This window comes from Accipiter gentilis, chromosome 16 (assembly GCF_929443795.1).
Source record: "Accipiter gentilis chromosome 16, bAccGen1.1, whole genome shotgun sequence".
NCBI classification, from domain to species: domain Eukaryota; kingdom Metazoa; phylum Chordata; class Aves; order Accipitriformes; family Accipitridae; genus Astur; species Astur gentilis.
In genome coordinates this window covers 12,602,698-12,619,245 of record NC_064895.1, presented here as the reverse complement: position 1 = coordinate 12,619,245, position 16,548 = coordinate 12,602,698, and positions in this window count along the sequence as shown.

The following is a 16,548-nucleotide window of genomic DNA, read 5'->3' as shown; positions in this document are numbered from 1 at the left end:
AAGAAAGGATTTTTCTACCTCCTAAACTGAAAACATAAAAAAGCTGAAAAAATAAATAGCTTTAAACATGCATACATATGTATATTTCGTTCCACACTTTTAATAATAACAAAGATTTTTATGAAACACAATTTGGAAAAAAAAACACCAAACACCACGGCTGAAGCTCTGGAGTACTTTACATTGTGTCTGGGATTGGGACTGTAGAGTGAGAAAGTAACCATCTTCTCTGATTTCATTCTTAGGTACAGATTTCCAAAAAGCAGAGCATATTTTAAATAATAGATAGTTAGAGGGCTTGTCTGAGGATCTTTCCTTGGCAAAGGACAGGAACAAATTGTCGATGCTCATTTTGTTAACCACTTTTTGTTCTGCCAAGATGAGATGTTCCTAAGATTATTTTGCTGTAACCTTGAAGAAGCTCTACTTGAAATCGGTGGATTGAAAACACACCTGCAAGGGTAAGGGATGGGTTAGGTATCCCAGCTCAGTGCAGAGACAAGTTTTCTCTATGACACAATTCTTTACTACAGCAGCTATTGAATTATTGTGATATAAGGGCTCTTGATGTGTTTCTCATGTGAAAATAAGCATTTTTCAAAGACTTAATTTACTGAACCTATGTCTCAATTCAAACCCAGAATTTAAAGTTTCATAGAGCAGTATAGATTTTTTAAAAATATCTGAAAATGTGTAATTGTAGTCTGTACTGGACTGACTTTTTGCAAGCAGTAGATTAATCTAATTTACACAGGAAAACACTTTATGTACAAGTACTTAAAATTGCTCTACAAAATGCACAAACAGCATGAACACAGTGCAATAATGCATCTTCAGATGTAATACAAACAGTTCATTTGTACAACTATCTCTTCAGCTCAAGAAATTAAGTGTAAAATTAAATTGTACAAGTTCAGAAGCTTAGCTCATCAAATGCAGCATCAACACCACAGTGACAACAGTTAATTGTATGTTATATTTCACAAACATCAGACAATTTAGCATTGGATTCTTTCTCCCAATTCTATACACTGTTTTCTACTGGAACTTCCATAAGTTAGTGTGTTTTCCCACTTAAGAAGATCTACAGTTGCTGCAAAATTTTCACTGCTTCTATAAACACAAGTGATGCTTACTGCTGCCTGTATTTGCTACCTGGCAAATCTGAGCAGAGAGTTCAGTTCACACAAAAGGAAGCAGACTGGTGCTGAACAGTCACAGTTTCTTTGAAACAAAGAGCTGAAGGAAGCAAAAACTTCTCAGGAGGTTTTCAGCACCTTGTAACATAGACCCTTTAATGAACTTACAGCTTAAAGAGGTCTAGCCAAAAAGAAAAGGTAGTGCGGCTTTTATTAAGGACAGTGCAATAAAAAATTTAAGACAAACTAGATTTGTTATGCTTTTTGTGTGTTCTTCACAGGACACAGAAGAACAATCTCACAGTAACGAGAAATTGGTCTGCACAATTCAAATGTATTCAAAGCCACTTTTCACTCGTCATCATTTGTAAGAATTCAGAAATGATTGTGTTTGTTCCTGTTATTTGCCTTTAGTTTATCCAGATGTACTCCACAGGTTAATCTTATTCATTATCAAAGGTCTATGAAAATCACTGAAAATCACAGCCTAATTCTTGCCCTGACTTACACATCATGCAGCCTCTTTAATTTACTGAAATTGCAGGATTGGAAGATAGCTTATGGACTGGCTCCTTTTTGTGAGCCTTCTGACATCTCAGTTTCAGCCTTGTAATGAATACCAAAGACCTACTTGTCATGGTATAGAGTCATGTCACAGCAAAATTTGGCCTGTGAACACCCGAAGTTGCTACTTTTTCTCTTTTTCACCCGAATTTAGCTTTTCCTTATGTCCACAAAAATAGGCTTATAATAAAATTTATGACTGATTAAACCCAAACTGAAGCAAAAACTGGTTATGCCTTCAAGTCTGCAAAACAATGTCAGTACAGTTGCCTCCATTAAGAGAGGCTATCGCCTTCAACAGGCTATGGTACAGGTACAAGGAGCCATGTGCAGAGTCCCACAGAGGTTCAAGACTTACCATGAAGTTTCTCAGGCACAGTCAGGTCCAGGGTCAAATTTAAGTTCCATGCCTGCCAAATTATTAAGCTACAATATCTCATTTTCCACGATACAATCTTTGTCATCACTGGCAAATAGTCATGATTAAAAGTGCATGCATCTGGCTGTTATTAAGATGAATTATCACATTAATCTGTTACTCTGCCTATATTTGAAATTGTGTATTTATTTTCTTTTACATGAGTCACCCTCTATTTAACAAAATGGACAAGGGACATAAAAGTGGTTTGTAAGCAGTGAAAGAAATCATCCTATGGAAAAGCTGTCTATAAGAGGGCTCAGTGCATGTAGAGATAAGCCCAAGAGTCCCACAGTGAGGATTTGTGCTGAGACTGGAGGATGAGAAGGACACAGCTTGAGCAAACACTTCATTAGCCATGAATAATGAATGAAGGGATTGGACAAAACTGAGTGCACTGTTTAAAAGAAAAAAAAGACATGAGCTGAACTGTCAATACCTTGCGGTGTATGCAAAGAGCAAAACAGTTTGCAGAACTGCAGCATGTACCTAAAACTAGCTATTTCCCCAGCAAGTCAGGCACCTTTCTTCTCCAAGCTTACAAGGGACAAAATTTGCCCCTCTAAGGATGAATAGGATAGTCTGGGGTAGCTGATTAATGATTGATTTTAGTGACGTTCCCAGAGGTCTTAGTGTATTTTTAAAAAAAACAAACCTTGAAAAGATAAGTTCACTATGATAATTCTATAATGAAACTCTGAGTAACTTTAGAGTTATGGTACAGCTAAATAATTGTGCAGACATTTTATCACTGGCTACAGTAAGTAATTTCTCCTAGATCCTACTTAAACATGTTTTCCATAGACTTTGTTAGAGGCATACTTGTGAGCATGTAAGACTTCTTAATGTGTTCCAGGTATAATGGAAGCACAGGAATTGTCACAGGGACAATTGATAGAAAACAAAATTAATAATTTTATTCTAATTTTCTTAGTTTGTTGTCTTATCTATAAAATAAATTTTCTCAACTGATGTGAATGGGATTTATTAAAATGTGGGTTTTTTTAAATTATCATTGGGGTTGCATTTTAGAGCTTATGGTTCAGTGACAAAGTAAACACCAGCCTTTGTGAGACTACAGGTGGTGATATTTGTCTTACTGACATTTCTTGTGGGACATAGGACATGGCAGGAACTTACAGTGCTTAATAAGAGATGTAATGAAATGAAACTCAGATCATCCTTTACAATGCTGTAGAGCAACATTAATGCTCCACAATTAGCCCTTTATCTTATCTTGATGCCTCAGCCATTACAGTAATATCTGAGCATCTTATATGCCCTATAAATAAAAGGAAAAATAACTTCATCTACTGAATAAAAAAAAAAAAGAAAAAGGAAAAGAGCATAGAGGTCAGTAATGCTTTGAAAGCCTCGATTCTTGTAAGTACATTTACTGTGGTATGTACAGTGGAGATGTGAATTATTTATGTGCTGATGGTGCAGGATGGCATGTCATTTCACACATCATCAGGCTCAGAAAACCACCTCTAATTTAAAAAAAAAAAAAGGGCAAAACAAAACAGGCTATTAATACAAAACAAGCAACAGACAATGTGAAAGGTCTGTGCTGAAATCTGCAAAGAGCATTCAAATTAAAGGCTGGAAAACTGTGTCCTTCATGTGTCCCATTATGGAGTATAAGGTAATATACATGCTGGTGAAGGTATAGAAACAGCAAACTGATGGACAGTAATGTGGAACAGGGATCTGGGGACAGGATATCATAAAAGCCTGCCTAAACCTAAGCAGGTGAGTCTTTAGATGCGAGAGTGGTATGTTCCTCTTGGGGCAATTCAGAGCACCTAAAGTTAGTTTCCAGCTGGAAACCTGAAATCATCTTCTGGAGGAACAAACTTCTCTTTCTCCAAGGAGAAGTGAGAGGGCCCAGCATAACTAGCCTAGACTTTGCAAATACCTGCAACACAACTTAGTCAAGTCTGCAGTAACGGTGCCACACTCTGAGGTCAGTTTTAAATGACCTTGGTAAAATAATTCAAGTCCAAATAATTTTAAACAAAGACATCATCCAGCTCGTATCATAAAGAATGGACTCACAGAGGACCCATATCTTCTTTTTTAGCTTTCCCAGTGGACTGTTGTATTACTTGCTCAGTTGATAGCACTGTCTTTTACCAACTTTTTTTAACCTTTCTCATACCAAGAGCCCATGTCAAGTTGTTTAACATTTGGGCATGAAGTTTTCTAAATTGGATGTCTTCTGTATTCTTTCAGGAAGAATTTTGGAAGGGATTAAAGAAAAACTAGTTAAGTTTTGGAACTTTTCAAAAATGCATTGGCTCAGAAAATCCCCATCTCGTAGACAGCAGTGTTTGGGCAGGGGTAAGCTTTCATGACATGTCTGAAAAAACACATTTCATTGGGGCACAACCTGGCACCATCCTTGCAAAGTTGCAGTTCACTTATTCTCCGTGGAGAATTTTGATTAAGCTTCTGAATTCAGTTTAGTTTTTTCCAGAACAGAGTAGGCACCATCCTGGGTTTTCCCCGATGCTGTGTTTCTGGATTGCCACAGGATGGGACACGTCAGGTCCAGGGCTGTAGAAGTAAACAGAGAGCAGGGAGTTTCCTTTCTTCCATGCTCTTCAGCTACTACTGTAATAATAAATAAAATAATCCGGAATATGCTCTCTGAGAACAAATGGCCTCATGTGGCTTGCATCCATGTGATTTAATGTTCTTCCCCCTCAAAACAGGGAGGCCTTGTCTATGTCTTTCACCCTGGAAACATGTTGTGCCCTAAACCATGTATGGTGGCTCTCTGACAAAATATTATTTGTTGTGAGCTAAACATATGCCAGTGAGCGTGTGAACCACTAAACAATATGAAGAACTGGATGCCAGTGCTGGAGCCCATGGTCTGGCTATGGTCTGCTGTGGTTTCAGCGGTCTTCTGTGGTAGGCCTGGGCAGTGGTTCTTGTTGATCTGAATGCAAAGAGGACTAGAGGGAGTTTTGGGGGAGAAAAAAAGTCAACATGAAAGCTGGCTAGACTGACACAGGGAAGGGAAGTTGTGAACTGACCAGCCAAGGTTTTTGGAAAGTGACTGGGACTGGAATTTGGACAGAGGGTGGGTAGTTGCTGGCTGAGATGGAGGCAGGTCTGACAAACAGATGTGGTAACGCTGGGGGAATAAACTGCACTGGCTGGACAGAGAAACTCACCAGGTTTAATGAAATAATTTCTGACCTGGGCCCATATCTTCTGTTTGACCTATCCTATGTGTAGATTAAAGGAAACCAATTTTGATTAAAAACCTTCTAATAATGGAAAATTAACTATTTTGAAGCAAGTAGTTCCAATGGATAACATGTATTTCAAAATGTAAAATTTTAATCTAAATTTCAGGTGACACCCAGCACATTGTTACATATTTTTCTGTAAACAGTAAAGAGGCATCTGCTACCATTTTCATCACAGAGGACACTTATATATTGAAATCAAGTGATCTCTGAACCTCCTCTCGAGTAGATTCAGTAGGCTGATCCCTTCAATTTCTCATCATAAGCAGTGTTCCTAGGTCTGTGCAGCTCCTTCTGACTTAACTTTACATCACTTTCTCAGCACTATGAACACCAAAACTGAACAGTGTATTCCCATAAGCTCTTACTGGCATATTATGCAGTGCTGCATGGCTATGCTGCTCTCCAACACTCCCAGCTTAGCCATACAAGTGTTCACCCTAAAGATACCTCCTTGCATTAGGGTCTCGTATTAAGCTGGTCTGAGTGAGTGCAGAGACACTGTATTCAAGAGTGCTGCTTCATCTAAGATTTATGTAACCATTAGGGCTTCTCCCTCTTCTCTCAATCATGCAGTTCTTTGCCTAAATGTACTAAATGTACTAAATATATGAAATTCACTAGCAATTAAAGGGCTGTTCTCAGGTCCCTTTTGGAGTCATTTAAGGAAATCTTATGAACAAACAGCAGAAGAGAAAGGAACTTGTTCGGCATGCTAGATTTGTGTTTAATATCACATAAATTTCATATATGAAATAGTAACTATTCTTCCTTACTCAAAGGGCAACTTTGCTGTTAAAAAATGAAATATTTGCCTTCTGTTCATTTTTAGCTCTAAGCCACTCCAAACAAAATCCAAATATTAAACTTTTTATTTCATGAGTTTTGATGTAGAACTTTGACATTGTCTTACCATGAAAATATCCACTATATATTATAAAGGGTCTGTGTACTGTACAGCTCTGTTAATAGAACAGTCATTAGAATCCTCTTGTTCAGCAGAATTGTTCACAAAAATACAGACTAAAGACTGGTCATATCACAGACATCTTATGCTTTGATAGTGTTCTACAATCTTATTTTTTTCTGGATTATTTTACTGACCATGAAAAAAACCTGCAAGGTATATAAATCTGAAGCTCACCCTTAACACTTCTTTAGGAGAAGTAAAACACTATATAGGAGGGAAATGTTCCCTCCAGTACAGCATCTCATGTAATGAGAGATTACATATGTACTAGTAGTTCGGTTGCAGCTACACTCTTAAATTCATGAAGATCTCTTGATGACCTACTGAGATTTAAACTATCATCTTGTTCTAACTTCTGTCTTTGACTTCTGAAGACTTCTCTCAGATTTCTGACTTGTCTTCTGAAAACATCTCATCTTTGTTATCAGGAAGAAGTATCCCTCTGGTAAATATTTCACCATCACCCTTTGTGGTGAGTTAATAAAACTAAATACTTTAACTGGTCTATTATGATTTTCTCTTTTTGCATGTCTGTTTTGTCTCCAAAGTGATTTAGAGGTTCCACTGACTTTATGAAACAATGATTTTCTGCTACTTCATGATTTTGTGTGCTTAATTGTTATGGAAACAGTTACACCACTATAGTGAATACACACTTCCTCAAACAGACAGGTGCTAACAGGGATTATTGGTCACATTCTTGAATGACAGAGTGTGACAGTCCAGAGATGTTGACTACTTTTTTTCTTGTCACCTTGTCAGTGTAAGCACTTCTTAATCATATTTTCTACTCCCGATGAGGTGTTGCTCACTGATGTGTTGCAATTTGGCAACATCGTTCTTCACATTATGTTATTTTTGTTTATGCATCTTTTAACTAATTACTGTTTAAGTAAATACGTTGATGGAGGAGAGATGTCTCAGAATTGCAGAACTAAGCAGGATAGAAGGAACCTCCAGAGGTCTCCAGAGTTTAATCACATGCTCAAAGCAGGTCCAACAGCTCGGGGCCTTCCCCAGTCAGGTTTTGAGTATCTCCAAGGACAAAGATTTCTCAGCTTCTCTGAGTTCCTTTTCCAGTATTTGACCACCTTAAAAATGTTTCCATGTATTGCGTTACACCTTGTGTCTGTCGATTCTTGTCCTTCAGCTGCACTTGACACTTTGTACACAGACAAATCTGCTCAGGAACTTGTCCAAGAAGAATCAAATTCTGCAATGCTTTGAAGAGAAAGCAACCATATTCTTACAAACTTCCTGAGGTTCCTTCCAAACTGAATTACCATATGATCCTGGGCTCCATACATTCCAGTGCTGCCATTCGTAGATTCGTTTCAGGCCAGTAAGATTCATGAGATCATGATCTTCCAGAAATCATTCCATGCTGGAACTGGGCACTCCCTTTACCTAAGATATTCCCTATTTAAACAGGTGTCCTGGTTTCAGCTGGAATAGAGTTAATTGTCTTCCTAGTAGCTGGTACAGTGCTATGTTTTGAGTTCAGTATGCGAAGAATGTTGATAACACTGATGTTTTCAGTTGTTGCTCAATAGTGTTTAGACTATAGTCAAGGATTTTTCAGCTTCTCATGCCCAGCCAGGGCACAAGAAGTTGGCACAGGACACAGCCAGGGCACCTGACCCAAACTGGCCAACAGGGTATTCCATACCATGGGACATCACATCTAGTATAGGAACTGGGGGGAGTGGGGGTGGGGAATCGCCACTCGGGGACTAACTGGCTGTCGGTCGGCGGGTGGTGAACAATTGCCCTGCGCATCATTTGTACATTCCAATCCTTTTATTATTGCTGTTGTCATTTTATTAGTGTTATCATTATCATTATTAGTTTCTTCTTTTCTGTTCTATTAAATCGTCCTTATCTCAACCCAGGAGTTTTACTTCTGTTTTTTCCCCGATTTTCTCCCTCATCCACTGGGTAGGGGGGAGTGAGTGAGCGGCTGCGTGGTGCTTAGTTGCTGGCTGGGGTTAAACCACGACAACAGGCAAATAGGTCATTAATATCCAATCCATTAACACATTGAAATATTACTATATATTAGCTGGCTTTTAGAGAGGTAAATGATTCTTGGTGTTGACTTCCACATACTTTTTTATTTAATTGTACAAACTGTTTTGTTACAAAAGGAAACCCTGGAAATTTTGCCTTTCAATATCTAAGTAGTGGGAAAAAAAAAGACTGAACAATCACATTTCTGGGAGGCAGTTAATAACCACAGGATGGTACTCCTGAAAGAATCATGAGGGATGGACAACAGCTGCTTTGAGACACCTCTCACCAAAGGAACCCTTCCAAGAAACACTGGGCTTGGCATTGACCAATTCTGAAAAAAAATAAAATAATAAAAAAAATGTTGCAGAACAAAACCCAGAAAGAATACAAGGAGGAATCATGGAAATAAAAATTAATGTGTAGGAGCCAGATTATGCACGGTCCCTGTGTGGGTGGACAAGCAAGTATGGACATGTCAGCAAGAAAAAGGCTGATATTTCCTATTCTGTAAACTTAATACATAAACAATTTCTTCAAAGATCTGTTGAGGCTCAGCTGCTCTGTCCTTGCCTTACCAAGTGGTGTGGCTGAAAGGGTACCCTTTGTGGTTTCCTGTTCCTGTAAAAAGGGAAACATACTCTCACTGCAGCCCAGTGAACTCTCAGTGGATGTTTCCACTCTGGATGCCATTGTGATTGATGGAAAGAAAAAAAAAAAAAAGCTAGCAAAGATGCAGGGTCCTACTGACTATTGGTAACTGGTTCTAGGACTAGTATTCTTTCTTGTACTCCATGATCAAGAATCCAAACAACTCCATGGCCAGCTCTTCTGGTCTTCCACTCTATACCTCAGCAATATCACCTCAATATTCCCTTCCTTAAGCTCTACACATCGTCCATGTGCCTTAGTATGCACTCAACTGTCCCTTTTCTAGCTTTTTCATTTGAGCCTGGTTCATCTCAAAGGACCATTAGATTTGTTTCTGCTTAGATCTTCTGTCACCTCCTGCCTTCTCCCAGGACTTCAACAAATTCTGGGACCATCTTCAACCTCTTACCTAGGAAATAAAACCATTAAGGACTACTTCTAGCCTAAGGGGTAGTGCAATTTCTTCAGACCTGTTCCTGCTCTCCATCCAGGGTAAAGACCTGAAGCTTCACAGACCAGCTTCTTACCCCACCACCAAATGACCTGAAGGGGACAGAAGGCTACACAAAGAATTATCCCTACCTAGTGCCTCCATCCCCACTAACCTCACTGAGCTGCTCTAACGTTGAATTCTTTAATTGATAACTACATGCTGGTCTGCTCCGTCCTCCATAAAGAGTGACAATACAGGGATGAAGTAGGGAATTGTGCCTCCAAGGTAGGGGAGCAGCTGTCACTAAAACCAATGTGGTATACAACCAGTGTGTTACTGGATGGCATTTTTAATGCAATTGTTATAACTGGGACACACACTAACAATAAAAGCACTCATAATCCAAAAGCCATATGAAACTTGTCCAGCTAAGGTTTTATGTACAAACTTTTAAGTCATCTAACTGGAAAGAGATTTGAACATTTTAAAGCAACACTGGGATCTTTCGTGAGTTCAGTAACCTACGATGTCCCATGGAAACAATCTGACACTCATCATTTTAGTTCAAAATATGGTAAAGCCCAGTGTTTTCCAGTGAACCTTGTTTTCAGCTGTTGGACTGGACACCTGTCAGGTAGGAAGGGGAGTCACAGCACATCACTCTGAGCTGAAAGCATTCATGAAAAGGCCTACCAAGGGCTGAGAACAGAGTGGTCCAAGAGGGGCAACCATGGAGATAACTCTGTGCGTCAGGGATCCCATTGCCTCCAGCCTCACTCCCACCCTTCATGAGGACCCAGAGGGTCCACAGCTGCACAGGGCTATGTGCAGGGTCAGAAGTTGTTTGGCTGATTGAGCTGTATCAGCTGCCTGAACCCCCGCTCCCCCTCCACTCCAGGGACCAGTGATTGGGCCAGATGGAAGCACTTTCTCTGCCAGATCTGACCCATGGGCCATGTTTTGAACTATGCTGATTTAGTTTTACAGTGTTTAGAGCCCATTCCTCTACTCAGTAAAGACTAATGAAGATTTGAGCAGTAAGCTTAAACTCTGTGTTCCTTCTAGTTACTTATAACACACCTGTCAATAAGAGTGTTTAGAAAGGAGGAACCTTACCTCTATTTTTGTTATAATCCATAGTGGAAATTTTCTAAATTTCAAACTGTAACTAATTCTGGTAGCTTTAGGGAGTTCCCCAGCTGGGACAAATCCAGGCTCATCTCTGTCTGGAGCATATCCAGGCTCATTTCTACTGGGGGGCCCTGAAGTTTTCCAGCATCCCTAGCCATGACGCAGACCCATTTGGGACTCTTGCCTTCAGGCTGGCCATACTGTAGCTTACAGAGTTCCCAGGACTAGAGTAGGCCTGCCAGAAACACAGTTTCTCTTGGAGTCTTGCCTTGGATTCAGCAAAACTTTATCAAACCCAAGCTGTTTTGAATGAAATATTTCACACTCAAACCAAATGGCATTTTTCAGCAAACTTTGTTTCAGCAGAAAATTTCTGACCAATTCTATTTATTAGCAAAACATCAGGTCCTTAGGGAATACTGAATAGTGCCATATGAGTTATGGAATTGTTAATTCCTGTGAAACATCTATTGTAAAAATATAAGCACCCATTTGGTATCTGGATTTATTTAATGATCATTGTATATGCTGTTACAGTCTCCAGAAACAATTAATATTCAGATCCAATGGACTGTTACTTCTCCAGTTTTTGCAAAATGAAATTCTTTTGTTCTGGTGGATGGCAGCTGCCAAGGGAGCCTCCACTTCAAAGGAATTCACCTATGTGATGGTGAGAAATGTGCATGGTACATAGTACGGAAAAAGCAGATCAAAGGTGACTCAGAAGAGTGATAGGCAAGATAATAACTCCCTCAGCCACTGCCTGAAGGCACTGTGCTCCTAGGGAGTTTGAAAGCCCATCTGCCTGAGCTTTCAGGACCATCCAGGAGCAGTTTTCCACACTTCTGGTAAAATGGACTGAAACCATGTCCTCAATATCTGTAAGCTTCTGATGACTGAAACCAACAACCAGTATGCAGATGACAGAATTGTAGGAAGAAAGAAGGTGTAAGGAACACCAGTTTTATGTACTTTCAGTCTCTGCTTCATCAGTATTAGGAGTGAGTTTGCAGTGTAAATAATGGGAAAAGATGGCGTGTACCTAAGCCTTACATATATGATTCTTGCTAACATGATGGACATTTAAAGAATATGAGAACATAAGAAGCTACAGAGTATGTTCTGCCTGGACTAAAGCGCTATTGTATACTAAATACATTTTTTAAATAGGATGCTTCTTTTATGGATGATGCAATGTCTCTTGATATTTACAGCATTTATAAAAGGCTAAACAATATACATTAACCAGATCATTTGCCTCATCTTTCACCATTCCATTTGTTTTATTGCTCCTATAAAACATGATTCTCTGGGCAGTTTAGATGAGCGAAGAGTGTGAAATACTGCTGGCCACATATCACTTCCTTCCATATCTGAGATATTCTCTCTGGAGTGGTAGGTCTCAATACTCCTATGCAGTACATGAGCATTAATTTTTTTTTAACCTGTTTATCAATGTACTTTTGTAACAATCCTCAGAACAAAGCAAAGGAAAACAAAATAGATAAGGAAACTAAGAATATTGGTTTGCAGAATCAGTTAACTGAATTTGAACTGAGATCTAATACATGCCATTTATATTTAGGTTTAGGGTAGAAAGCTAGAAATGCAGTCAAAATGAAATTTGCTACCTGAAGGGTGAGAGGGGATATAGCCACCCGCACCCTGCTAAGTGAAAGAAAGGTAAAATGTAGGAAAGAATTGGGAAGGAGAATTACTTCTGAAGTTCCTGGGTTGGTTGGCAGAGGTTATTGTGTGAAGTGGTGCAGCTGCTGAAGGTGTTGCTAACCTGGCTTTCCCAAGTGAAACAGGCAGCAGGGCCCCTGTATTTTGCTGTCTGTTGTCCTACATAACTGCCTTATTTTCCTATGCCTAAAGTCAGCTAAGATAGGAAACAAACCCAGCAATATTTAAATGAATGATGACAAACAAAATACACCAAATGACAGCAAACAATAACACTAACATTTAAAATAGCTGTGGTTATTTCCTTAGTAGAGTAAGGATTACTGTTACATTACAGTAAACATACCCCAAAAAGACTAAGTGCTGCACACTTCTTTGTGCCATGCACTGTGATTTCCAGAGGCTATCCTTGTCCATTTTAGCTTTTTGGGCTGGTGAGCCTTAAGTACAGAGAAGGAATGATGGAGTGGATCATAACATCTGTTTTCTTTTCTAAACCAAATCATTCTTTACAAGGCCATGTAAAATGGATGGTTCCTCCGCAGCAGAAACAGAACCTGCCACTGAAACGCTCTCATTAGGCAAAGGACTGGGGAATGCTGTGGTGAGTGCTGCTGCTGAGGGACCATCACAAGAGTGGCATTGCTGGCACTGTCTGCTCTGAGGTTCTCCTACAGGGTAGTGTCAGTCCAGCAACCAACCTGAGACCCGAACTAGCAATCCCCACTTGCGTTTATGAGTTCAACAGGGCAAAATTCTGCGTTACTGCATATGACCAGCTGAAGGATATGGGGCTTTGTGGCTTCACCTACCCAAACTGGGGCCCACCCCCTGATCTGCCCATACCATTAAATTGCTAGTATCACCCATAGCACAACTTTGATGTGAGCCAAATTGCATGCTGATGACAGTGGAGGTATCGGGGACCAGACCATGGGAAGTTTGTACAGGGTTGTTTTGTTTTCATGGGTAACAGAGATTAGCTGGAGGAGAAGTGCTATGGATCTCACTGTTAGGAGTCTGTCCCTGACCAAAATTTTTTAGCTGTGTAGGAATAACTTGTGAGTAAAACTGTGCCTGAGAACTGATGCAAAGAATTTATCTTGGTGACCCATGCCAAAGCTCTTTCTTCATGATAAAAATTACATGGAGAAAAGCAACATCAGAATTTGAATTTCTAAGGGCAGAGCAGTTTGTTATGGGTGCTTTTGGACCTTTGCATGGCAATCATCAAGAGGCAAAAGTTTAAGAAAAATGTTTCAAAAAAATGATATGCATATATCAGGGAGAAATAAGTTTTGTTGCACATACATGAGTATGTATCTGACAGCACTGTTTTATGCACATTGCTAAGACTGTATCAGAATGAAGGTTTTTTTGAAGTGGGTATGCAAAAAATATCTTACAGATAGCATACTTCAGAAATGCAACACAGTTCAGTGCCTCTCCAGAGGTGATATTGTTCAGAAAGTCTACCTTATAAAAGTAAATGGTATTGTTACAAAATATGCCAATGGCTCTTGTCAAGTCTGACATGATTTCAAACCAGCTGGTTCTGATAGTGCCTAACCAGATTTTCTAAGAATTTTATTGCACGTTTCTAGGTTTGCTTTTTTTCTGATATATTTCCTCCAGTGATGAGATAGTGCCATACAACAGTCCTGGTCATTGAAATAGCAGAAGACCTTCAAATTATTTCAAAACTTCATCTCATCATTGAGGCTTAAACGCCATTTTTGCCCAACATTCACAGACGTTTCTCCATTGGCCAAAATTCTCCTGCAAGTTCATCCTTTAGACAGCCATGCCAGGTAGATATCTAGGTATAAAAGAAAAGCCTAAACAGCTTTAAATGGGACTTCTACCTTTACACAGGATACCTAGATGATGAAATTATATATCCATCATTAAAACTTACCTGTCCGTTATGGTTTCCCATACGGCAGAGCTCACCTTCTGTGGGGATGTGTGAATGGTTAAGAATCGACCATTTGTTGACCCATGCTGAAAGCCGAGGTAGGTCTTGGTCTTTCAAGGAGTTATCAAACTCTTTTTCCAAGAAAAAACATTTGCCTGGAATACAGCCTGCTGGATCCTCCGTGTGTTTAAATTAATGCATCCACGAAGCCAATATTCCAACAGGGGTACAGAGCAGTGCTCACAATTTGATATGCTCTTAGCCCACTGCAGAAATTACTCTGGATCAGGGATTCAGTCAGATATTTCCCTGGCCATACTGTGGTATATCAGGTCTAGACATTGATGTAGAGGCCAGGTCTGCACAATAAATTCTGGCTTGCCATAGTCAGTTAGGTGTTGTGACAAAGTGTGATTGTCAGAACTATGGCAACACAAACTGCTAGCATAGACATGATTTTCTAGGAAAACTTTGCCTGTGCCCAGATAGTCTCTTTAATTTAGGGAAGAGGGCACAAACTCAGCCAGCAAAATCATAGTTTTGCCAGTCTAAAATATATGGCTTCACATCTCTTCTGAGAATATATATCAGGTGGGATACTAGGAAGCTTTCCAAAGGCAGACCTTTCCTTAATTTGTAAACATTTTCATTAGAAAATGAGCATGTCTCCAAGATTTGGTTAGTGTAGTTTTTCCAAAGTCAGGAAAATCCATTAGGTCAACATTTCTTTGAAAAGTTGACTTTCCACCTCCTTTTACCTTCATATATTATCTGTGAAATGTGGATTACAGTATTTTCCTATTTGACAGGAGTGTTGTATATATATGTTTATTGAAAATTTTTAGTTTCTCAGGTACCTTAAGCTCACAGAGCTTTTCCTGGAAACAGAAACACTTTTTTTTTTTTTTTTTTGTTCAAGTTGTATGGGAAAATATACTTTTTGACAAGTTTTTTTTTTTGCTCAGAGGTTTCCAAATTTCCAAGCATTTTTAGACATGGGGAGGAAGGGGGGTTCAGGAATCTGACATGTCCCGATGATATATAATTTTTCACTCATTATTATATACAAAGTAGAAAAGAAAAATCTGTTCCAAACTTGCATAAATATTCAAAGTATTAAAAGAGAACACAATGTTAGCTTGATTTAGCTACTGTCTCTGTGAAAATCCGAAATTCCATTCATTTCTAACTACAGTCTGACTAAATATTAACAGAAGAATGTACACATAGAAGAGTTAGAAGAGTTTCTGTAACTTATCAGGAAAACTTATTTCAAAATTAGGAAGACATGTATGTGAGAAGCATATCATGTTAAAGAAGAATGTATTTGGACCCTAAAATAAGACCACAGAAACAGTAAATCAAGACTTGGTTTTGCCTCTGGAAAACACCAGAGTTTTTAAGATTGTCATTTGCCAGCCGCCTGGCAGGTCCTAGTTTTTATGTGACTGCCCAGATAGCAGCATCATTTTGCCCGTCATACCTGGGCTGCACAACTGGGACATCAGGGGTACAGAGCAAACCCCAGAGGGTAAGTGTAGTTCATCACTTAAGTACTGCTCTGAGTCATGCCTTGCTTGTGGTTTAAGGTGAAAACACTGAATAGATTAGGTCTTGATAGATGAGTATCACACCAACTAACCAGTGAACACCTTGTCTGCTGTAGGGCAGGTACCTCATCACTCACGCTCAGCTTCAGACAGCCATAATCGTTATGGGCCATCAGCTGAGTCATCAAACTGTTGCAGTGTGTATTCTTACCCTGGCCCATTTGTAAGGCAAAATATGGTTGCTTATTTTGCTGTAAGCTAAATAAACTAGCTATGTAATCAACTCAGCCAAAAAGTGTATGCAGTAAGATTTAGGGTGACTGAGCTAATCAACGGTAACTTGGTAAGACACTTATATTTGCTCATGGACTCATATTTTACTTCTGCTCTTATCATTTCTACTTCCACAAAATTTCCACCAGGCATTCTATAGATTGGTAGGTAGGAAGGCTTGTGTTTACTGTGGCTCAAGAGTTAATGACAATGGAATATAAAGGAAGAGCCTAACTCCACTTGAGGTAGTTCTGATTCCATCAGGACCTGTTCATGGACATCTAGAAAGGATAAGACACCAAGGCACGGATTGAACTATCTTCAGTATATAAAGTTCTCAAGGCAGAGTTTATATATCAGACCTTTTATTTCCTGACCATGACCAGATTTCTCCTCCATTAATTTATCTTGTCTCTTTAGGAACCCATTCATACCTTTGGCTTCTTAACAGCCTATGGCTACAAGTTCCATCATTTTAAAATACACAAAAAAATATTTCCATCAATTTGCTTTACAGTTGTTGCCATATAGCAGCACTAAGT